The sequence below is a fragment of the Palaemon carinicauda genome, chromosome 13 (genome assembly GCF_036898095.1).
Source record: "Palaemon carinicauda isolate YSFRI2023 chromosome 13, ASM3689809v2, whole genome shotgun sequence".
NCBI classification, from domain to species: Eukaryota; Metazoa; Arthropoda; class Malacostraca; order Decapoda; family Palaemonidae; genus Palaemon; species Palaemon carinicauda.
In genome coordinates, this window is record NC_090737.1 from 35,980,728 (window position 1) to 36,007,513 (window position 26,786).

Sequence of the window (26,786 nt, forward strand, 5' to 3'; positions counted from 1 at the left end):
ATATAAAATCCCGGTAAACAAGAGACGAATCTTGTTGATAAATAATTGTGAATATAAAATCCCGGTAAACAAGACACAAAATTTGTTGATAAATAATTGTGAATATAAAATCCCGGTAAACAAGAGACAAAATTTGTTGATAAATAATTGTGGATATAAAATCCTGGTAAAACGGGACAAATCTTGTTGATAAATAATTGTGGATATAAAATCCTGGTAAACAGAGACAAATCTTGTTGATAAATAATTGTGAATATAAAATCCCGATAAACAAGAGACAAAATTTGTTGATAAATACCTGTGGATATAAAATCCCGGTAAACAAGAGACGAATCTTGTTGATAAATAATTTTGGATATAAAATCCTGGTAAACATGGACGAATCTTGTTGATAAATAATTGTGAATATAAAATCCCGATAAACAAGAGACGAAATTTGTTGATAAATACCTGTGGATATAAAATCCCAGTAAACAAGAGACGAAATTTGTTGATACATCATTGTAGATATAAAATCCCGGTAAACTAGAGACAAATTTTGTGGGGAAATAATTAGATATAAAATCCAGGTAAACAAGAGACGAAATTTGTTGATAAATAATTGTATATATAAAATCCTTGTAAACAGGGACGAATTTTGTTGATAAATAATTGTAGATATAAAATCCCGATAAAGAAGAGACAAATTTTGTAGAGAATTGTAGATATAAAATCAAAATAAACAAGAGACGAAATTTGTTGATAAATAATCGTGGATATGAAATCCCGATAAACAAGAGACAAAATTTGTTGATAAATAATCGTGGATATAAAATCCCGATAAACAAGAGACAAAATTTGTTGATAAATAATTGTGGATATAAAATCCCGGTAAACAAGAGACGAATCTTGTTGATAAATAATTGTGAATATAAAATCCCGGTAAATAAGAGACAAAATTTGTTGATAAATAATTGTGAATATAAAATCCCGGTAAACAAGAGACAAAATTTGTTGATAAATAATTGTAGATATAAAATCCTGATAAAGAAGAGACGAATTTTGTTGAGAATTGTAGATATAAAAGCAAGATAAACAAGAGACGAAATTTGTTGATAAATAATTGTGGATATAAAATCCCAATAAACAAGAGACAAAATTTGTTGATAAATAATTGTGGATATAAAATCCCGGTAAACAAGAGACGAATCTTTTAGATAAATAATTGTGGATATAAAATCCCGGTAAACAATAGACGAATCTTTTTAATAAATAATTGTGGATATAAAATCCCGGTAAACAAGAAACGAATCTTGTTGATAAATAATTGTGGATATAAAATCCCGATAAACAAGAGACAAAATTTGTTGATAAATAATTGTGGATATAAAATCCCGGTAAACAAGAGACGAATCTTGTTGATAAATAATTGTAGTTTTCATATAATTCCGGGTAAACAGATATGAATTTTGTTGATAAATAATTATAAATATAAAATCCCGGTAAACAAGAGACGAATTTTGTTGATAAATAATTGTAGTTTTCATATAATTCCGTGTAAACAGATATGAATTTTGTTGATAAATAATTATAGATATAAAATCCCGGTAAACAAGAGACGAATTTTGTTGATAAATAATTGTGAATATAAAATCCCGATAAACAAGAGACAAAATTTGTTGATAAATATCTGTGGATATAAAATCCCAATAAACAAGAGACAAAATTTGTTGATAAATAATTGTGAATATAAAATCCCGATAAACAAGAGACGAAATTTGTTGATAAATAATTGTGGATATAAAATTCCGATACACAAGAGACAAAATTTGTTGATAAATAATTGTAGATATAAAATCCTGGTAAACAGGGACAAATTTTGTTGATAAATAATTGTGGATATAAAATCCCAATAAACAAGAGACGAAATTTGTTGATAAATAATTGTATATATAAAATCCTTGTAAACGGACGGATTTTGTTGATAAATAATTGTAGATATAAAATCCCGATAAAGAAGAGACAAATTTTGTTGATAATTGTAGATATAAAATCCCGGTAAACAAGAGACGAAATTTGTTGATAAATAATTGTGGATATAAAATCCCGGTAAACAAGAGACAAAATTTGTTGATAAATAATTGTGGATATAAAATCCCGGTAAACAAGAGACGAATGTTGTTGATAAATAATTGTGAATATAAAATCCCGGTAAACAAGAGACGAAATTTGTTGATAAATAATTGTGAATATAAAATCCCGGTAAACAAGAGACGAATCTTGTTGATAAATAATTGTGAATATAAAATCCCGGTAAACAAGACACAAAATTTGTTGATAAATAATTGTGAATATAAAATCCCGGTAAACAAGAGACAAAATTTGTTGATAAATAATTGTGGATATAAAATCCTGGTAAAACGGGACGAATCTTGTTGATAAATAATTGTGGATATAAAATCCTGGTAAACAGGGACAAATCTTGTTGATAAATAATTGTGAATATAAAATCCCGATAAACAAGAGACAAAATTTGTTGATAAATACCTGTGGATATAAAATCCCGGTAAACAAGAGACGAATCTTGTTGATAAATAATTTTGGATATAAAATCCTGGTAAACAGGGACGAATCTTGTTGATAAATAATTGTGAATATAAAATCCCGATAAACAAGAGACGAAATTTGTTGATAAATACCTGTGGATATAAAATCCCAGTAAACAAGAGACGAAATTTGTTGATACATAATTGTAGATATAAAATCCCGGTAAACTAGAGACAAATTTTGTGGGGAAATAATTAGAGATATAAAATCCAGGTAAACAAGAGACGAAATTTGTTGATAAATAATTGTATATATAAAATCCTTGTAAACAGGGACGAATTTTGTTGATAAATAATTGTAGATATAAAATCACGATAAAGAAGAGACAAATTTTGTAGAGAATTGTAGATATAAAATCAAGATAAACAAGAGACGAAATTTGTTGATAAATAATCGTGGATATAAAATCCCGATAAACAAGAGACAAAATTTGTTGATAAATAATCGTGGATATAAAATCCCGATAAACAAGAGACAAAATTTGTTGATAAATAATTGTGGATATAAAATCCCGGTAAACAAGAGACGAATCTTGTTGATAAATAATTGTGAATATAAAATCCCGGTAAATAAGAGACAAAATTTGTTGATAAATAATTGTGAATATAAAATCCCGGTAAACAAGAGACAAAATTTGTTGATAAATAATTGTAGATATAAAATCCTGATAAAGAAGAGACGAATTTTGTTGAGAATTGTAGATATAAAAGCAAGATAAACAAGAGACGAAATTTGTTGATAAATAATTGTGGATATAAAATCCCAATAAACAAGAGACAAAATTTGTTGATAAATAATTGTGGATATAAAATCCCGGTAAACAAGAGACGAATCTTTTAGATAAATAATTGTGGATATAAAATCCCGGTAAACAAGAGACGAATCTTTTTAATAAATAATTGTGGATATAAAATCCCGGTAAACAAGAAACGAATCTTGTTGATAAATAATTGTGGATATAAAATCCCGATAAACAAGAGACAAAATTTGTTGATAAATAATTGTGGATATAAAATCCCGGTAAACAAGAGACGAATCTTGTTGATAAATAATTGTGAATATAAAATCCTGGTAAACAAGAGACGAAATTTGTTGATAAATACCTGTGGATATAAAATCCCGGTAAACAAGAGACGAAATTTGTTGATACATCATTGTAGATACAAAATCCCGGTAAACTAGAGACGAATTTTGTGGGGAAATAATTGTGGATATAAAATCCCGGTAAACAAGAGACGAATTTTGTTGATAAATAATTGTAGATATAAAATCCCGGTAAACAAGAGACGAATTTTTTGATAAACAATTATAGATATAAAATCCTGGTAAACAAGAGACGAATTTTGTTGGGAAATAATTCTAGATATAAAATCCCGGTAAACTAAAGACGAATTCTGTTGGAAAATAATTCTAGATATAAAATCCCGGTAAACAGGAGACGAATTTTGTTGGGAAATAATTCTAGATATAAAATCCCGGTAAACTAGAGACGAATCTTGTTGAGAAATAATTGTAAATAATTGTAGATATAAAATCTCGATAAACAAGAGACGAAATTTGTTGACAAATCATTGTAAATATCATAAAATCCCGGTAAACAGAGACGAATTTTGTTGAGAAATAATTGTAGATATAAAATCCAGGTAAACAAGAGACAAAATTTGTTGAGAAACAATTGTAGATATAAAATCCTAGTAAACAGGCATTGTAAATGTGGTAATACTAACAACAATAGTTTGAACACTCACCACCAGCCAGGAAAGCGATGGCTGTCCTCCAGTGCATTGGATGTAGCTCAGCTTACGAAACAGCATGCCTGTGAAATACAATACATTATAATAAAGCCTCGTTATGCAAAAAATCCAAACAAATCAATTAAAACTAATCCAATTTAAGCCTATTTCGACTTGGGATAAAAGTTTAACACACAGGGATTCGGCAAGAAGAGCGTCAAGAGGATATGAATAATGTACATTTATCATATATGCAGGCTGTGTTACTCTAAATATTTATAAAAACAGTTGGTAAGTTTGAATGCATTGTTTTCTGATGGGAGAAAACACAGAAAAAGCAAAATCAAGGGATGCAACAGAATTAATCACACCCACCTAACCTAACCCAAGGCACTGAATCATCCTTATCTACTTACTCAGGTGGCATAGTCCCAGGTTACCCCCCACAATATCTTAAAATCAGCTACTATGTAATTAGCCCAAACAAATTACTGTACCTTCACAGTATTCAGAACAAGAAGTCCAAAATGATAAAGCATAATTCTATACACTCCCTTGGTTTAAACTGTAATATTACCAATTCCACTAACTACTTTGCCCATAGGGTATGTAATACTGTATAACTGAAATATCGAGAGAGATGGAAAACAAAGTATTTTTTCACACACCATGTTATTTGACATCTATGCTTAAATGACTTGATTACTAACATTCAGCTCCCATGCTTGTGAAATCATAAATACTTATCTAACCTTGGAGTATATTATTCAAGACAATAAAGGAATGGTGAATCTTGGCCTCGGGGAAGAAACATTGTTATAAGAATAACACCGTCTAGATATAAGACAAAACAAGTATTCATATCCTCGACACTTTTCTCAGAATCTCTTTCTTATACTCTACAGTATGAAACTTTAGTCAGAAACATGTTATTTTGATAATAAAATAAATTTTTGAATATACTTACCCGGTGATTATAATAGCTGCAACTCTGTTGCTCGACAGAAAAACTCTACGGAAAAATTCGCCAGCAATCGCTACACAGGTAGGGGGTGTACTCAACAGCGCCATCTGTCGTTCAGATACCCAGTACTCATTGTAAACAAAGAACTCAATTTTCTCCTCGGTCCACTGTGTCTCTATTGGGGAGGAAGGGAGGGTCCTTTAATTTATAATCACCGGGTAAGTATATTCAAAAATTTATTTTATTATCAAAATAACATTTTTCAATATTTAACTTAGCCGGTGATTATAATAGCTGATTCACACCCAGGGGGGTGGGTAGAGACCAGCAAAATATGTTTACATCATATGAGCTAAGAATTTTTATTTCATTTTAGAAGTTATCAAAATAACTAAACAAAATAAATAGGTACCTGGTAAGGAAGTCGACTTGAACAATTACTCTGCCTTTTTAAGTACGTCTTCCTTACGGAGCCTCGCGATCCTCTTAGGATGCTGAGCGACCCCTAGGATCTGAAGTATCAAGGGTTGCAACCCATACAACAGGACCTCATCAAAACCTCTAATCTAGGCGCTTCTCAAGAAATGACTTTGACCACCCGCCAAATCAACTAGGATGCGAAAGGCTTCTTAGCCTTCCGGACAACCCAAAAACAACAATAAAAACATTTCAAGAGAAAGATTAAAAAGGTTATGGAATTAGGGAATTGTAGTGGTTGAGCCCTCACCCACTACTGCACTCGCTGCTACGAATGGTCCCAGAGTGTAGCAGTTCTCGTAAAGAGACTGGACATCCTTAAGATAAAAAGACGCGAACACTGACTTGCTTCTCCAATAGGTTGCGTCCATTATACTTCGCAGAGATCTATTTTGTTTAAAGGCCAAGGAAGTTGCGACAGCTCTAACTTCGTGTGTCCTTACCTTCAGCAAAGCTTGGTCTTCCTCATTCAGATGGGAATGAGCTTCTCGTATTAACAGTCTGATAAAATAGGATAAAGCATTCTTTGACATAGGCAAAGATGGTTTCTTAACTGAACACCATAAAGCTTCAGACGGGCCTCGTAAAGGTTTAGTTCGTTTTAAATAGAACTTAGGAGCTCTTACAGGGCATAAGACTCTTTCTAGTTCATTTCCAACCATACGATAAGCTTGGAATATCAAACGATTTTGGCCAAGGTCGAGAAGGCAGCTCATTTTTGGCTAGAAAACCAAGTTGTAGAGAACATGTAGCCGTTTCAGATGAGAATCCGATGTTCTTGCTGAAGGCATGAATCTCACTGACTCTTTTAGCTGTGGCTAAGCATACCAGGAAAAGTGTCTTTAAGGTGAGATCTTTCAGGGAGGCTGATTGTAGCGCCTCGAACCTGTCTAACATAAGGAATCTTAGTACCACGTCTAAATTCCAACCAGGTGTAACCAAACGACGCTCCTTCGTGGTCTCAAAAGACTTAAGGAGGTCCTGTAGATCTTTATTGTTGGAAAGATCTAAGCCTCTGTGACGGAAGACTGATGCCAACATGCTTCTGTAACCCTTGATAGTGGGAGCTGAAAGAGATCGTTCTTTCCTCAGATATAAGAGGAAGTCAGCTATTTGAGTTACAGAGGTACTGGTCGAGGATACGGATACTGACTTGCACCAGTTTCGGAAGATTTCCCACTTCGATTGGTAGACTCTAAGGGTGGATGTTCTCCTTGCTCTAGCAATCGCTCTGGCTGCCTCCTTCGAAAAGCCTCTAGCTCTCGAGAGTCTTTCGATAGTCTGAAGGCAGTCAGACGAAGAGCGTGGAGGCCTTGGTGTACCTTCTTTACGTGTGGCTGACGTAGAAGGTCCACCCTTAGGGGAAGTGTTCTGGGAACGTCTACTAGCCATCGAAGTACCTCGGTGAACCATTCTCTCGCGGGCCAGAGGGGAGCAACTAGCGTCAACCTTGTCCCTTCGTGAGAGGCAAACTTCTGCAGTACCTTGTTGACAATCTTGAACGGAGGGAATGCATAGAGAAAGGCATCTATATGAACTGCTGCTGGGTCCGGGATTGGTGAGCAAAATATTGGGAGCCTCTTGGTCATCGAGGTTGCGAAGAGATCTATGGTTGGCTTGCCCCAGGTGGCCCAAAGTCTCTTGCATACATCCTTGTGGAGGGTCCATTCTGTTGGAATTATTTGTCCCTTCCGACTGAGACAATCTGCCATGACATTCAAGTTGCCTTGGATGAACCTCGTTACTAGTGATATGTTTAGACCTTTTGACCAGGTGAGGAGGTCCCTTGCGATCTCGTACAACGTCAGAGAGTAGGTCCCTCCTTGCTTGGAGATGTACGCCAAAGCCGTGGTGTTGTCCGAGTTCACCTCCACCACTTTGCCTTGAAGGAGAGACCTGAAGCTTTTCCAGGCCAGACGTACTGCCAGTAGCTCCTTGCAGTTGAAATGCATTGTCCTTTGACTCGAGTTCCATATTCCCGAGCATTCCCGACCGTCTAATGTCGCACCCCAGCCTATGTCCGATGCGTCCGAGAAGAGAACGTGGTTGGGAGTCTGAACAGCCAGGGGAAGACCCTCTCTTAGGTTGATATTGTCCTTTCACCAAGTCAGACAAGACTTTATCTTTTCGGAAACCGGGATCGAGACCGCTTCTAGCGTCTTGTCCTTTTTCCAGTGAAAAGCTAGATGGTATTGAAGAGGACGGAGGTGTAGTCTTCCTAGTGACACAAATTGTTCCATGGATGACAGCGTCCCTACCAGACTCATCCACAGCCTGACTGAGCAGCGTTCCTTCTTCAGCATCTTCTGGATGGATAGCAGGGCTGGGGGCTGATCGTCTTGTTGTTCAGCAACGTCCTCATCAGAGGGTTCCTCATCCAAAACTGATGAGGAAACGGCAACGGAGTGGGCAACGTCTGGCTCGCTGAATCCGGTCGCACTGGTGGATGCGTGACGGAGCCGGACGCAATATCATGGAACTGCTGCACAGTCTGTGAACTGTCAACAACCATGGGTGCGCGAGGAAGCACAGCGTCAACCCGAGACTGTCTAGACCGTCTGGGTTGTGCAGTCAACACCCTATCGGGTTGCTGAGGTTGACGCACTGCGTCAAAACAAGTCACCTCTGCTGGTTGTTGAACGTCCTGAACGTCAACAACCACCTCCGAGCGTCGCTTAACGTCAACTTGCGGCTGGCAACCCACACTGGGTCGCATCGGTGGAGGAACCACCTCAACTGGCAGACGCGAGTAGGTTACCTCAGCGTCAACAGGGCGCACAACCGACCGGTTGGAAGGTTGTTGGCCAGAAGGTTCGGTAGCAACCTTCTCCGCATTTAAGTCCTCTATCAAGGACGCAAGCTTGGACTGCATGTCTTGCAGCAAAGCCCATTTAGGGTCTACGGGAGCAGGTGTGGCAACAGACGGGGTTAGCGACTGAGGCGGAACCGTTTACCATCCCTGAAAGCCTTGTTATGCGTGACATAATAGTACAGCAAAACTTCAAAGGCTCGACAACAGCTGTGAAGTTGACCTGTAAACAACTTGGAGCGTCTCCTGGCTAGGCGCCAGGGAGAGTCTACCAGAATTGAGAAGTCTATCTGGGCAGAGGCATGAACTCCCAAGCCGAGAATTTCTCTCGTGTCATATCAGACTCTCGCTCTATAAACCAGTTTAAAAGAAGGGAAAGCAAAGGCTGTATCCCCCAAACTCCTCCTGGTGAAAAACCAGTCGCCTAGCCAACGTAACGCTCTCTAGGAGAGCGAGAGAGCACTAGCTTAAAAACAACGGCTTCGAAGTAGCTAGGCCTAGTGTAAGCTCTGACGTTTAGGCGAACGAGGAGCAGCAGTTACAAAAAGATCCGGACGAAGATCCTTAAAAAAAATCATCATGATTTAATTAAAGTCCATAGGAGGCTAAGCAGCTTTAGGCTCCTCTCCATCTGACAGAGTCCTCAAGGGAATATCAGTAGGAGGGAGAACAGCAACTTCCTCATCCACAGGAACCTTGTCCGATAAAAGCTGAGTCTCTCACTGGTGCATTAGTAGCGGACCAGAACGCAACGTCATGTAACTGCTTGACAGTCTGTGAACTGTCAACAACTGAACTGTCAACCACAACAGGTGCGTGAGGACGCACAGCGTCCACTCGAGACTGCTTTGACTGCCTAGACTGAGCAGTCAAAACAACTCTAGAATGCGGAGGTTGACGCACAGCGTCAAAACAAGTTAACTCCGATTGTTAGTGAACGTCTTGAACGTCAACAGGAGCATCAGCCAGTGGCCTAACGTCCAAATGCGGCTGAAAAACCACACGAGACCGCATCGAGTGTGGTTTTAAACAACCTGACTGACGTGACTAAGCTACGCCAACGTCAACAGTAAGCACCAAGGAACGTTAGGTTGGCTGAAAGCCAGGATATCGATGAGATAAACGGCTAGACTCAACGGACTAATCGGCAGAATAGTCTTCCATAAGGGAGGCAAGCATATACTGCATGTTTTGCCATACAACCCCTTAAGGATCAACGGAAATGGTTGTGGTAATAGACGAGGGTAATGTCTGTGACCGCAACACTTTGCCTACAAAAAAAGACTCTCGGAGTCTGTGTTACGCTTTTGTTAGGCGGCGAGCAGTTATCCGATGACTGCATAGGGTCAGAGCTGTCCTAATGGTTGTAACCAGGACGCTGGACCTGTCCTGAAAGGACTGACTTTCGCTTAAGGGCTTCGAAACCTTGTGACAGGTTTCTTATGCGAAAAGCCTACGGATGGCGAGGAGAAACAACGTCTCTCTCGTCTTATGGTAGGGGAGATCTTGGTAAGATACACCCGATACCATAGAGGGAAAACGTCTGTTCGTTGGTCAAGGCCTCTCGAACCCATAAGTCGTTTGACATTACTTCTCCCCTGGGCTTGGGAGCATGTAAGAGGTCCCGGACTAGGTGAACGACAGGCACGAACAGACAAACCCTCGGACGCAACACTGTAACACTTTGCGCCTCGGACGCAACACTGTATCACTTTGCGCATATCACTTATCACTTCGATTTTCTGTTTTGCACTTATTTCTACCTGAAACACGCAATTCTACCCTTCATTAAAAGGTAGTAATTGCGAAATCAGTCGTATAATGCAAGCTCATAATACCAGCAAAAAACAGAAAACATATTTTAAGATAAAAAAAAAATCAGTGGCTGGGAAAGAGACTAAACACTAGTTCATATAACTACGTTTTCAATCTCTCACCGCACATAGCCTGGGGACGAGAATAAAAACCTAAAAACGTTTTATCCTTCCTCCCCGTACAGCGACTAGGGACGTGAGTAACACGAGAACAACGTTACCCGCTTGAACGGAACGTTTTCTCTCCTCTCTCTCCCTCCGTCTCTATCTCTCTCTCTTGATTTCGCACCTAAGAGAAGAGCCCAATTATATATCGTCAAAAAAACATGTTATTTGACTAAAGGAAAAAACTGAAAGGTTTTTCAAATAAAAAGTTCCTTTAAATTAGAATTTAAAACAATTAAGCTAAGAAAGAATGAACAAAACGTCAGAATCGATTTACTCTTACTGCAAAGTGAAACCGTGATACACTCTCTCTCTATCGTAACGATAGAGCGCATGTTGAACGTCCTGAACGTCAACAACTGCGTAGCATAAAAAAAAACTAAACGTTAGTTCATCTTTGAAAACAGTACGAAGACTATCAAAGAAATTCTTTCATAAAATATTACATTTAAAAAGTTTAAATCCTTAGCTCTTTAAAAGCTAAAGACGATATAAAGGGCTCAACGTTGATTAACTTCGGTTTCCAAGTTAGGACCGCCTACTCTCAGGAAAGGTCTATATAAACAAAGCATTAAAATTTATTTTTATATGTTTATAAAAAATGGAAAGTTAATCGAAGAGGCCTAATAAAGGCGGAGAGATATAAAATATATAGAGGAAAATCTATAACGTGATAAGATAATTACTAAAAGCCTAAACACACTTCCGTCTAAGGGAAGGGTCGGCCATTTAAAAGTGAAAGAAAGTCCATACTCTCTTTGTCACCATAATTAAATCTATCCAAAACGAGTTCAAGATTTAAGATGAAGATAAAACACCTGCATAGCGAAAGCTCAAAACTAGAATAGTGTACTTCACCAAATAGTTGTGAAATCAAATCCAGTTAGCAACAGCGAATTAGTAGGTCTTGCCGGTAGCACGACAGAGAGAAAATTGAGTTCTTTGTTTACAATGAGTACTGGGTATCTGAACGACAGATGGCGCTGTTGAGTACACCCCCTACCTGTGTAGCGATCGCTGGCGAATTTTTCCGTAGAGTTTTTCTGTCGAGCAACAGAGTTGCAGCTATTATAATCACCGGCTAAGTTAAATATTGAAAAATACAGCTTCCCTTAAAAATATTTTTAGTTAGCCCTTTTTCCTTAGCACTAGAACCTCTATGCTATGAGCAATCATGTCCAAATGACCAAATAGTGCCTTCTGTCATGTCCAAATGACCAATCAGGGCCTTCTGTCATGTCCAAATGACCATTTAGTGCCTTTCGACATGTTCAAATGACCATTTAGTGCCACCTGTCATGTCCAAATGACCAATTAGTGCCTTTTGTTATGTCCAAATGACCAATCCGGGCCTTCCGCCATGTCAAAATGACCAATTAGTGCCTTCTGTCATGTCCAAATGGTCAATTAATGCCTTCTTCATTCTCATCATAAGTGCGAAGTATTCGTATCAATAACTTGCTATGTATCTACCTATAAAATACTTTGCTGTTTCTATGCTAGGCCTCTAAGCCTTACCCACATGATAAGTAGATGACCGGAGCCCCAACCCAGCATCTAAGGAAAAAAAATTACAATAAGGTAAAAACATGGCATCCTAAATTAGGTTAGGTAGTATTCCTGTGTTTGTTTCCCATGATATATGACTACAAAAAATATTCACATGGAAATGAAAAAGGCACAAATTACTCACCTGGATGATGATTTCAAATAACAGCCTATTTCATTACTAACGGAAAATAGGAATACTGTATAAAATTTATTATATTGAAATTTGAATGGAAACATCTTTGAAACAGTTACAAGGAATCAACCCCTGTAATCGCAGGGGTTAGGTACTGTACCGAGAAGCCCACAACGAGCGAAGAACTGTGTATTATTGATGCCTGAGGGCAAATCGTCTCATAACCACCACAAAAATAACCACTGCTTTGATGCCTGAGGGCAAATCGTCTCATAACCACCACAAAAATAACCACTGCTTTGATGCCTGAGGGCAAATCGTCTCATAACCACCACAAAAATAACCACTGCATATAAGCAATCAAACAAGACCGTAAATAACTTGCTGTACTATACTACATTGTTTTCACGAAATTTCTATCACGGTATTGCTGTTTACATCACTTTACAACTGTAATTTTACATTTTCATGTATGACATAGATTCAGTACAAGGTAAACCGACTAATGACAGTTGAATCGTCACCATGCCACCCTACATATAAGTAACAACATAACACTGTAGTTCTTATTTACCAACACTCACTGATACTGTAGTGTATATTACTTTAATACTGTATATGTACTGTACTATCATTAAAGCATAGCTTTAGCTAAGGTGAGACGATACATCACTTGTAAGTGATCGCTGTCTTAAGGTCACCTCAAAACCCTACCAGCTCATCACCTTATACGTAGCATGTATCAACATATAGTATGGTACGGTTGGCTCTCGGTCTTTGCTGAGGTTAGGTAACGGAGACAAGCGCGACAATTGAAAATCTGCGAATGCTGGCTGACCTAAGGTGGGTCTACTCATAACCTAGTAACTCACTGCGTATTGCCTATACATAGTTGACTAATACACTAGGTAACCCACTGTACAGCACTATAATGTTTTTACATGAATTCTATTCCTGTAAAAGTATTGAATTACTGTATGAACACACTTCAGTAACTTTACATAAGTGTACAGTACTCGGTAAGACTACTGTACACAGAACACGAGTCACTGCCGCAATTGTATATACTGTAAATTCTGAAACAACAAAGCACTGTTATTCCTATCAAATAACACTCGCTGATACTGCAGTATATATTACTGTAATATGTGTACAGTACTATCTTTCTTTATAGTACAGTTTAATTAGCTAAGATAACACAACATATCACGAGTAAGTGATCACCGTTTTTGGCAGGTCGACTCATACCGTTCCATCTTGCCATACATGAAGCCTATACCTACATTATTGTACTGTATTGTAAAGTACAGTATTTTGTATACAGTACTGTACAGTAGTTAAAATAACATTACTTTCACATTAATATTAACAAGGAAAGCAATGAGTAAAAGTAACAGTACAAACACCACTAATCACTTTGTACAAGGTTCTATACAGTCCCATGTCATGAAGAATGATGCAACTCTTGAGGTGTTGTCTCTTTAGCATAATGCATTTTTAAAACTACGGTATTTACAGTACAAATCACTACTGTACGGTACATACAAAATGATATTTTCATAATAAAATAAATTTTTGAATATACTTACCCCCCGGTTATATAATAGCCTAAGTCCCCAACGCCTCGGCAGAAAATTCAAAATCTCTTGCGCAGCTTAGCGCATATAAGCCAGATGTACCCCAGCGCCCTTGCGGTACCCCAGGTAGAACTATGCTCAACCAATTCAGATTTTCCATGCCCCATGGTCTCTAGAGGGGAGGAGGGTGGGTCTAAATCTTATATAACCAGCGGGTAAGTATATTAAAAAATTCATTTTATTATGAAAATATCATTTTTAAATATAAAACTTACCCGCTGGTTATATAATAGCTGATTGACACCCATTGGTGGCGGGTCAGAGACAGCTGCATAATTGGAAATTCACTTAAGAGTTACATAAACAACTTAAGTGGTTCTAACCTGATAAGGAAGCCAACAGCAATGCTCTGCCTCATTTTGTCTGCTATCCTTAGGAGATCCACTGATCCACTCGGGGCTGATGATCTCTAGGAGCTGTCAAACGGTACAACCACCTATAACATGACAGGAACTCAACTAATACCCTTGTTCCGGGCGCTCTCCAGGAACACAATGACCACCTGACTAGGTCAAAGATTGCTGAAGATTGCTGACCAATCTTCACGTAAAATCATAAAAATATATATAACAGTTCCAAGAGAAGAACAGGGGTACTAGGAATTTAGGGAAATGTAGTGGAGAATGTTTCACCTACTACTGCACTTGTTGCAAGTGATCCCAAAACGTAGACGTCTTCATAGAGACTGGACACGGTAAAAGTAAAGCAAGACGAATACAGGATTACCCCTTCACAAGACTGTATACGCGATGCTTGCAAAGAACAGTTTAGTTTAAAAATTACAGAAGTTTCTACAGCTCTAACTTCGTGAGTCTTTACTCTTTCAACGTCTTATGATCTGTCACCCAACCGTGTGGAAGAACCTTTGTAATCAAAGTCTATACGAGATGACAGAATGTTTAGACATGGATAGTGCAGGCTTCTTGACCACGCACCTAAGAGTTATGAATAGACTCTTAACTTCTTTGTTCTTGTCCCAATAAAACTTCATCGTTTTAATCGGGCAAAAAACTCTTTTCAGCCCATCACAAACCAAATTCGAGAGAATAGTGATCCCGAAAAATTAAGGCCATGGATGAGAACGATGTTTATTAATAACCAAGAATCCAGGTTGCAAGGTACCTATGGCTTAACCAATGTGAAGTCCATGTTCTTGCTAAAAGAGTGAACTTCACTGACTCTCAACTATGGTAGACTTACTCAGAAAGTCTCCAAAGATAGACCTTAAAAAGAAACCAAGAGTAAAGGGTCGGATCTGTCACTACCGCGAAGCTCCAGAAACGAACCCTGAATTTCAGGCTGGAGCATCTTGCTGATGCCTCCAAGTCCTCTCAAATGATCCGAGATGATCTATAAAGTCTCTATTTGATAGATCCAATCTTCTGCGTCTGAAGACAGATGCCCGCATACTCCTGTACCCTTTGATGGTCGAGGAGGGAAGAAAATGTGTTTTCTTCTAAGGTCTAAGAAAAAATAGGCCACTTGTGTTAGAGTTACCTAATGAAGAGCTGGCTCTAGCTCTACACCACTCCATAAAGCACTCTAATTGGGTTGGAAAACCTTGAGGCAAAAGTCCTTTGTACAAGCGAAAGCCTCAGCTGTCTCCTTCGAACAACCCTCTAGATCTTAGGGGTTTTCCGAAATACTGGAGGCAGCTAGACCTAAAGCTTGATGGTTTAACATAAAACGTTCGTGATCCTGACACGGGGAAAAGGACTAAAGACATGCTTCCAGCATGCACCCAGCATGGTCCCAGCATGAGTCCAGAACGGTTCCAGTATGCTGACTACACTCAACATGTCGTGAGAGAGAATCGGGATCTAGAACTGCCTCCCAAAACTCGTCCATATCGGTCGCAAGAAACCAATATTAAAGCTAGACGTTGAAAAGAAGCGTCAACCACGTGAACCTCATGCTGAGAGGTTAAGACCTGATTCGTGTGTAATCAGCAAGTGTTCAACAAACTTAAAGCCAAAGCTTGAAAAGAGGGAGCGTTAGCTGCGAGGCCAGAGAGACGCGAAGGAGAGACAATAATCTGGTTAAACTGCTGTGAGAACAAGACTTGACTGTATGCGTCTAGCATGCGACCATAATGTCGCATGTGGTTACATTTCCGTAAGGTGTCAGTGCACTGTATGCGTTTACCTTGTCATGTGGGTACAGCGCTGTGTGTGTGCCCAGCTTGTTGTAAATCTACAGCGTGCAGCGAGGAGGCGACAGCATCGCGTCCGGTCATTGACGGAAAGACGAAACTGATAGCCGAGAGTTGTCCATGTGTAGGATGCGTACGCATGAGTGATAGTCACGCGTCCCGCAGACCGCGAAAATGGGACAACTTGTTGAAAGGATCAACTTTGACTGTAAGCGTCCAACATACGACCAGACTGGTGTCTGTGTCTGGGACTGCGTGAGGGAGAGACCAGAACTTGCGTCTGTGTCTGCACGACGTCTGCCGTAAGAGAGAGACCAGACTGCTACAATCACCCGCTCTAACGGTTCTCATAACACGAGCATATCCCTGCAAGGAAGCGTTACTAAGCATAGGAGAACTATGCCTTCTGACACTAATCGGAAAACCATTCCTTTGACCTATGGTAGTCCTTAGACTCTTTAGGAGAAAATTTTCTCCCCCACGAGAATCGTAAACGCTAAACACAGATGAAATAGACCTCTTTTAGCTCAGACCAAATCTACACTCGCGGGGTAGCGAGTGCGCCAACTCAATCGTGGGCGTAGGCCAGGAGAGAGCATCAACCGCAGTCCTGTGAGCGACCTGGGAGAATCCCTATGACATTTCAAGCGCGCCTTGTGCGCGAACTGAACGTATCCAATGCTGTGAGATACCGTCAACAGTAGTTGCTAGACCTCAGAAGTAATAGACCTTTCTCCAAACTGGGGAAGGAGAAGAAGTGTGAACAGAAGCAAACTGAGCACCTTTTCCCTCGAAGAACTATGTGTCTTACATAATTCAGGTGCTGACACGTCGCCTCCTTCCGAAAAGAAAAAACTTCCGGCGAACGTTAGATACTGCAAGATAAGTCAATAGAAAAACATACGACTCCTGAAAGGTCTTGGACAAATTGATTGGCGACTACCAATTCTAGGTTATGCGTCCTTCGATGAGGACAAAGTCCTTCCTCCCTGAAAGTGAGTCAGAATCCAGAGAAAGAGCTAGGATTGTATGTGACTTGTCTGACTTCCGCTTCTCTCGCAGAAGAAAAAACACTCGATTGCTTCCTGTTCACGCATCAAAACCCGACTGCTGCGAAGGTAAGTTCTGTTCGCGTGCATACATGACGAGTAACTACCTAGTCTGGTAGACAGGGAAAACGTAGAATGTTATTCTCGTCAGGAAACTGCATTCTAATATGCAGAAAACAGTTACAAGATCCATGAAACCATAACGATGACAATCTGATCCATGAAACCATAACGATGACAATCTGATCCATGAAACCATAACGATGACAATCTGATCGCTTCAAGACATTCCAACTCCGCTCTTTTCAAGATAGATGTCACATGGTTGTGATGTCATAGCTCGCCAATCATAGACGAAGAAAAGAGCATTACCTCATCATTCCAAAGTGGAGAGAGACCGTCTTGGACTGCATCAACAATATTGCTTGGCAGAAGACGTTTAATGCACAAGGTCCGCGAAGAACCTCAGCCTACCGACCTTCCTTCTCCCAAGGGTTGGAACGCAAGTTAGAGATACAGGACTAGGGGCAAGGTGAAAACGAACAAACACCTCCTCCAGAGCACTGTGCTATCTTTACGAGTCACTAACAAGAGCGGTTTAAAAACATAAAACATTAAATCATAAAAGATCTGCCAGTGGTGGGAGATATACTTTAACGTTCTATTCTCATAAAGGCCTTAATGCCCTTTCTGTTGTAGCAGCTGCAAGCACTGTATCATCTCTACAGTAAGCTTCGTTATTTTCCTGAGAATGATTTAATGTTAATTCATTACTTTATTTTACCATTAATTTACTAGGCCATCGTTCCCTAAAGGAGCCCTTTGGGTTAAAGCATCTTGCTTTCCCAAATAGGGTTGTAGCTGGCTTGTAATATAAATAAAATAAAATAAATAGCGACACCATCAACTCAACTAGCAAAAACTCTGAAGTCGAAACGAGGAGCAGCAGATAAAAAATATAAGGGAAACTCTTTAGAAAAATTCTCATGAGTTTCTGAAAGTTATTCCCTTCCTTTAACAATCTCTATCCTAGAAAGAGAAGTCTTGATTCTTAGGAATCCACTCCTTATGATTCTGAATTCGGACCTCAATACTTAGAGGTTTAATACTAGTTCTCACAACCAAGAGTTAGCCCAGCAGGCCTTGGACCGAGAATGCATCTTTCTAGTTAAGATATATTTCTTAATATAGCGCCTGGAGCAACAATAACTAAACACTAGACGTTCCTGATCAGGTAGACATCAAAGTCTATAGTCATAGGTAGCGAAGCGACCACCCCGACGCTGAAGCGTCCACACTAGCGCTGAAGCATCCGCACTGATGCTGAAGCGTCCACACTGGTGCTGAAGCGTCCATACTGACGCTGAAGTGTCCATACTGACACTGAATGCGTCTACACTGACGCAGAAGCGTCCACACTGACGTGGCGCTCTGCTCCATTCCGTCGACGTTCCGTTTCTGTTGCCGCACCGTTCCGATGACGCTTCGCCGGCTCTGCTGCCTGGCGAACGTTGGCGCGTCTGTAAAGACTAATACTAGGTGCTATGATCCGTCGGTTTGCGTCGAGCATTCGAAGTAAAGCATCCACTTTCCCCCACCATTGAACATTGCGGTAGGTAGGCCGCCTGTGCGACAACGAGTTCTCACCGTTAAAGACACGACGCCTGTGCGTACGTGTCAAAGACCGGAATCGAGACACCCAACCGCACTGTTAACGGCAGGCAGAAAAGACTGCATAAACGAAGATAGATGCTGTTTCATGCCTAACTACAAAGATCAAGGATCAACCTTAGGCGAAACGTATTCAGCATTATCTTCGTCGATCCATAGCGCTAGCCACTGTCGAGAGACGACACCCATCAGGTGGGGTGGCGGCACTGCGTCTGCGCCGCATGAAACGTAATACACGCAGAACGAATCTAAATTTTGTTTTCAGCTTAGCGCCTTTGAAAACACTAACACCTCGCTTTATCTATAGCAAGGGTGAGCGTTCTGGTGGTCGACAGAAAACACTCAAGAGGACTTCAGTTCGGGTCTAAAAGACTGTAACACCTGGTTACCCTCTCGATTCCTTACGCCGTTTGACTTGACTTCTCCCATGGGTCCGGGAGCTCGACAAAGGTCTAAGGCTAGGATAACGACAGGTCCGCATAGAAGCACTCTCCACTGAATAAAATTCACTGCACAATTTATTACTAAAAAATTTGCACTTTACTCTTTGGCACAAAGATAGTTTCATAATTACCTGAAAGACAAAGTATACAGTACACTCTCTCAAAGGAAATGAACTCCGTAGGGAGAGACTTAAAATTCTGTCACTGGACAACTGATTAAATGGGAAAGCAAAAGTACCGAATCCCATATAAATGTAACAAAATATTAAATATAAAAAATTACCTTAATAGATATATTTATACATTAAAATAAACCCTTAAATTAAGGGGTTCCAATAAAAGATGAATCATCACTCGCATCATTGGAACTTCTACAAATAATATACAAACAATTTAGTATTCTGAAAACCACCAAAGCAACAACGATACATAGAATCATGCGCTACGACGAATGTAAAGAATACTGCATCGTATAAAATAAACTGAAGAGTAACTTCTTTAATCTCTGACTAAGGAAAAATACTGAAAGGACCAATTAATTGCAAAATAAAAAGTTCCTTTTATAAAGTACAATTAAAAACTTGAGAAGTAAGAAGAAAGTACTATTCATAAAATCGCTACAATATATGTAACATCGTAACGATACTGATTACCGTAACAAAAATAAACTGAACGGTAGTTAATCTTTGCAAACAGATCAAAGATTATCTAAAGAAAAATATTAAAAGGATAAAATTTTCTCAAAATAATTCCTTTAATTTAATTTATAACTTAAAACTCTAAAAGCAAAATCACTTATATTCTTAAAAGGCAAGACAGACTTTTAGCCTACGGAAGAGGCTGTGACGTCATCCATGGACAAAATGTTTACATTTCGCCCCTATGATTTCGTGAGGTTTAAAAACCTTCCAACCCTACCTTTCAAGTTAAAATACGTGATCACAGATCAAACAAAACAAATATGCGAATGCCAAAACTCAAAAACGTTAATACATCACCAAATAACGTCCAAACAGAGTAAGAAAACAAGAGAGAACTTCCAATAGATCAGCCAGCTATGGCGGCAGAGAGAATCTGAATTGGTTGAGCATAGTTCTACCTGGGGTACCGTGAGGGCGCTGGAGTACACCTGGCTTATATGCGCTAAGCTGCGCAAGAGATTTTAAATTTTCTGCCGAGGCGTCGGGGACTTGGGCTATTATATATCCAGCGGGTAAGTTTTATATTTTAAAATATGACAAATTCAAAGATAATTTGTATTTTTCCTAACCATACAAACTTTAGCTATTTACAATGGGTTTACCTTTTAGCGCGGCTGAAATGACGAGCCAATAGTTTTAACGAGGGTTAATTACCCCCACGCTAGTTAGCAGGGGGTAGGGGAAGGGTAGCTTGCTACCCCTCCCCCCACCCCCCCATCCCCCACACACCGGTGACTTGCTTCACTTCACTTAGAGGTAGGACTTGACTTGGGGGTCAGGGATGGCGGGCATATATGTATAAATAGCTAGACATGGGGGTCAGGGATGGCGGGCACATATGTATAAATAGCTAAGGTTTGTATGGTTAGGAAAAATGATATTTAAATTATAAAACAAATTTTTGAATATACTTACCCGGTGAATATATAATAGCTGCTGCTCAGCGGCTCGACAGAAAACACACTCAAAAAACTCGCGAGCGATCGCTATGAAGGTTGCGGGTGTGCCCACCAGCGCCAACTATCGGCCAGATACCACTCTTGCATGTAAACAAACCCTTCAATTCTTCTCGTCCCGCTGCGTCTCTATTGGGGAGGAAGGGAGGGCCTTTAATTTATATATTCACCGGGTAAGTATATTCAAAAATTTATTTTATAATTAAAATATAATTTTTAAATATTTAACTTAGCCGGTGAATATATAATAGCTGATTCACACCCAAGGCGGTGGGTAGAGACCAGAGTTAATTAAGTTTACAGCGTATAAGCTAAGAGTTTTTGACAGTTATCAATATAACAAAACCAAAATATATAGGTACCTGGTAAGGAAGTTGACTTAGACGATTACTCTGCCTTGTAAGTCTGTCTTCCTCACGAAGCCCAGCGATCCTCTTAGGATGCTGAAAGACTCCCAGGAGCTGAAGTATAAAGGGTTGCAACCCATACTAACAGGACCTCATCAAACCCCTAATCTGGGCGCTCTCAAGAAATGACTTTGACCACCCGCCAAATCAACCAGGATGCGAAAGGCTTCTTAGCCTTCCGTACAACCCATAAAAAACAATATTAAAAACATTTCAAGAGACAGATTAAAAAGGATATTGGAATTAGGGACATGTAGTGGTAGAACCCTCACCCACTACTGCACTCGCTGCTACGAATGGACCCAGTGTGTAGCAGTCCTCGTAAAGAGTCTGGACATCTTTCAAGTAAAATGTGGAGGGTCCATTCCGTAGGAATTACTTGACCCCTCCGACTGAGGCAATCTGCTAAGACATTCAAGTCGCCCTGGATAAACCTCGTTAACAGGGAGATGCCTCGATCTCTTGACCAAATGAGCAGGTCCCTTGCGATCTCGTACAGCGTCAGGGAGTGGGTGCCTCCTTGCTTGGAAATGTATGCCAAGGCTGTGGTATTGTCGAGTTGATCTCTACCACCTTGTTTCGAAGGAGACTCTCGAAGTTCATCAAGGCCAGGTGGACTGCCAAAAGCTCCTTGCCGTTGATGTGCATGCTCCTCCGACTTGAGGTCCACAGACCTGAGCATTCCCGACCGTCCAGGGTCGCACCCCAACCCAAATCCGACGCGTCCGAGAATAGTACGTGGTTTGGTTTCTGAACTGCTAGGGAAAGTCCCTCTCTTAGACTGATATTGTCGTTCCACCAATTCAGGCATGCCTTTACTGTTTCGGAGATCGGGATTGAGACCGTCTCTAACGTCTTGTCCTTTTTCCAGTGAAAAGCTAGATGGAACTGGAGAGATCGAAGGTGTAGCCTTCCTAGCGAGACAAACTGCTCCAGGGATGATAGAGTTCCTACTAGACTCATCCAATTCCTGACTGAGCAACGTTCTCTCTTCAACATTATTTGGACTTTGAGCAGGGATTGCTCTATTCGGGGGGCAGACGGAAAAGCCCGAAAAACTGGACTGCGAATCTCCATCCCTAAATACAGTATAGTTTGGGATGGAATCAGCTGGGACTTTTCCAGGTTGACCAAAAGTCCCAATTCCTTGGTCAGATCCAATGTCCAATGAAGATCCTGCAGACAGCGATGACTGGACGAGGCTCTGAGAAGCCAGTCGTCCAAGTATAGGGAGGCTCGGATTCCCGATAAATGGAGGAATTTTGCAACATTCCTCATAAGCCTCGTAAACACGAGAGGAGCAGGACTTAGGCCAAAGCACAGGGCCCGAAACTGGTAAACCACATTGTTGAAAACAAACCTCAGAAAAGGTTGGGAATCTGAGTGAATGGGGATGTGGAAGTATGCGTCTCTTAGGTCGAGAGAGACCATCCAGTCTCCCTTTCTGACCGCTGCTAAGACTGATTTTGTGGTCTCCATGGTGAACTTTGTCTTCGTAACAAAGACGTTTAGTGCACTGACGTCTAGCACCGGTCTCCAACCTCCTGTCTTCTTCGGTACTAGGAAGAGACAGTTGTAAAACCCCGGTGATTGAAGGTCCGAGACTTTCACCACCGCTCCCTTCTCTAGCAAAAGAGACACTTCTAGTTTCAGGGCTTGTCTCTTTGATTCCTCTCGGTATCTGGGAGAGAGCTCGATGGGGGAAGTCGCTAGAGGAGGTTTGTGTACAAATGGAATTTTTGGGCTCAAGCCATGGCATCCTGATGGAAGGTTCCTGTTTGGTAGCTTCCTTGGGTATAAGACTACTAAGATATTCCCAGAGAATTTAACCACAGGTTATCACAGAATTCTAACTTCTGGAGCGAGTATCTCAAAGGTTTCCCTTTAAGACATCGTAATACAACAGGGGACACGCATGTCTGAACGTGCCACATAGCTATCTCCACCCCGAACAGAGTTAATGCTTCGGTGTGTAAGGGCTGAGAATAGCTGGGAGCCGTTCCACAGCTAATCTCACTCGTGGCTACTACTGATACTCGAGACGTAAACAAACGGACGCCATTGCTCTAATGACGTCACGCCCGTCTTTATCCTTTGTTTAGTACCTGCCCTACTTAGACGGATTTTCCCTTGTGTTATCTTTATCGCTTTGCATCTTCGCTATGTCGTTACCTTCAGCCTCGCCTTCTTCTGGAAAGTTGAGTACAAGGTTCCAGTATTGTTTAATTAAGCTCTGGCCGTAAAGTAAATATTATTTTGCGAAATAATTGATGTTTTGTGGCAGAGCTGTGCCTCTACCGGACCCGCCATTTTATGGCGTCGTTGTTGTTTTGCATGTCTTATTTAGTTAGCCACAACAACGCTTCCGGCATGATATACTAATCGAATACATTAGTTTATTTAGTCTTCATAGCTAGGAACTTTTATATCGTGTTTAGACGCTTTTTATCGGTCATCGATTGACCTCATACCAGTCGGCTACTATAGCCCCCAGGCCAGGAGCCTACATACAAGTGTTCATGCATGATTTATTAGTGATCCTAGACTAAGTTATGAAGATAGTGGCATTATTATTTTACAATACTTTTGACAGTGATGCAAATGTTTTCGCCTTCAGGGACCATATAGGGGATAGGCTAGTCAGTGATTCTTTCTAGCCTAACCTAACCTTAGGACCCCTATATGCTTCCTTCATCCCCTGCCTTGGCATTCCCTCTATTTAGCCTTGATCCCTTTTCTGAGTAAAGGGATTAATTGTCTAATAGAGTATATATCGCCTCTCGGTCCTCCCTAAAGGAATGAACCCCCTTTAGGATTGCGTCTGAGAGTGAGGTTAGGCTAGCCTACCTCTATGGCTAGGATAGTCTATGACTTTCCTGCGATAGCGATATGTCTTCTTCCTTGCCTAGTTCAGGACTTTTAGCCCTGTTCTAGGTCGGGTTAGGAAGGTTTCTCTGTTCCATGCTGAAACTGTACTCTTGCACCGTTTTAGCCGATCAGCCTGATCTTAGGTTAGGGAGTGTCCTCCCTTCCCTTAGTGGCCGCTCTGGTACAGAAACCCTTCCTGGGAAGACCTCTCTCTTCTCCCTCCCCACCTATCTCTTGTATAGCCTAGCCTATGCTTAGGTTAGTTTATACTCATCTGTCCCCTGTCCTACAACTCCTCCTTAGGGTGGATGAGTAGGGCTACCCGAGCTTCCCTGTGCAGTCCGCTCTGGTACATATACCTTCATAGTGTCCTATAAGGTTAGTTACTAGTATAGTTCTGCATATGGGAGTCTCCCCCCCTCCCCTCTTGGGTGTTCCCTAGCCCTCCCTTGGGCTACCTAGCTCCTGGTCCCTAGTGACCCCTGCTTATGGATGTTAGAGCCTGCCTCTATCATGGGTACACCCTCTCAGGGAGGGGGAGGGATGTCTGGAACCCTGACGGTACTTCCTGCATCCCTTCCCCCCTCCCCCTGTCTCTCTATCTATCCGGGTGCCGGTCTCTTGCCGCCTCTACTGTCGGCAATACCTGCCTCCTTCTTGGTGACTTCCCTACCCTTGCCGCCAGCCCCCCGTGTACCGAGGGACTGCCGGCTGCCGCCGGCTACTACCGGCGGCTCTCCTACTCCTATCTAATCGTCCGCTTGCCGGTCGATCACCGGAGTGCCGGCATATACTGCCGGCAACCCGATACTACCTGTACCATCCTTATCCCAGTCACCAACCTGGCATCCTCCGACTGCCGGAGCCGCCGCTTCCTGCCGGCGTGCCGCCGTTGTGCCGGCGGCCGCCATCCTGGTATCTAACTGACTTTTGAAAATTGTCTGTTCTAATGCCAGAATCTATGCTGGAGCGAGCTCCGGCATGCCGGCGGCTTGCCGGATGCCTCGGAGGCGTCAAGAATACTTGCACCCCCTCACTGTAGCTATCATAAGACTAGGATAGCCCTACATGGCAAATAGATAAGCTGCTTTTGCTTTTAAGATCAGTACCTAGTACTGCTCTATTAGTGATCATGCTGTCTCTTTGCATTCTTCTAATTCCAGCATGCTATGTGCATCTTAGCACGGCTGGTTGCCAGAAGCAGTTACCTTTAATGAGGCCTTCTGGCTCTTAACTGGGAACCGAATGAATTCGATCCCAATCTTGTCCTTGGTTTTCCATGGAGTTCCAAAATAATGGGAATCCTAGGAAACTATATCCAATGATCTCGGTCATTTGGATTATCCCAGGACCAAGCTTATGGTAACCAGCCGGGCGAGATGCATGGAGCGTGTTCTCCTTTACTGTTTTCATTCTCTATGCATCACACCTTCTTTAAGTTAAAATTAATGATTAATATTAACTTAGTTTAAGAGCCATTCTTATGACTCCCCCATACTCATTTTCTCTTTCTTCCACAGGAGGAGCAGATGAAGTGTGACTTCGCCTTCTGCGCTGTGAAACGCCCGCAGTTTTACGGGCATACGGCTTGCAGGACTCACGCCCCTTGTGCAGACAAGAAAGGGGATTTGAAGTTCTGGAATCCACTGGATTGTACGGTCTGCCAGGCCCACCTAGTTGAGGCCTTCCATAACCCTCCCTCAGCGGAGGTTAGAGACATTTCTCGTGAAAAGCTGCGCAAGTGGGTGCGTGGCTTTCAGAAAAATGCTACTGGACCGTACCTGGCCACCGAAGAACTGAGGTCCCTGTTGTTCCCTAAGGCCTCCCCTGACTCAGTGGTTCCAAAAGAAGCAATCCCCACTGTCCAAATTACGGTGGAACCTGATGTGGTCATGGCTCAGTCCATGCACGAGTGTCGTTTAGATTCCGAGGATGATGAACAGATCTCAGACGTCTCGGAAGACACGGAGAAGACGCTTATGGCTCAAGAGGACGAAGACAAGGTGGAATACACCGAGTCGGAGCTTGGAGCTGCTCCCTCGTCCATCCCTCCGCCTACTCCTACACCGACGGAAATGTCCATTCCGTCTACCTCCTCGACCCCGGATCCTTCCTCTTCTACCCAAGAACTGATCCGGCTGATTAGAGCTGTCATGGACGACAGACTGAAGGAGAACCAGGAGTCCATCAGGTCAATGATTGGATCCAGAGAACCGAAGAAGATTTCGGTCAAGGATCTCCCAGCTTGCTCTCATGCCAACCCGTGGAGGTATGCAGAGCATATGGTTATTGCGACCGGCAGGATCTTTGTTAGTGACAAGATCGGCACGGTCCCGTTGGAAGATGTGGAGTTCTTCCCAAGCTTCGAGGCCTACCCGGACTGTTACGTCCGGCTTCGTTCCGAACCTGCCTCGAAGGAAGAGACCGAACCTAAAGAAGAGATAGTGTTCGATCTCGCAAAGGCCCAGGCTATGCTAGCCTCCGCATTTAAGAGTAGGGGCTTTACCTGCTCTAAGCTTCCAGCCTTGAGCAAGAAGCATCCTACATACGTCGCACCTGACACTGCGGTTCTTCCTTTCTTGGAAAAGGCCTTAGCTGCATGCCTTAAAGCGGCGGAAGAAGGAAAACCCTGCCCTGCACTGGAGGAGTGCAGACCCTTCTCCATCGTGA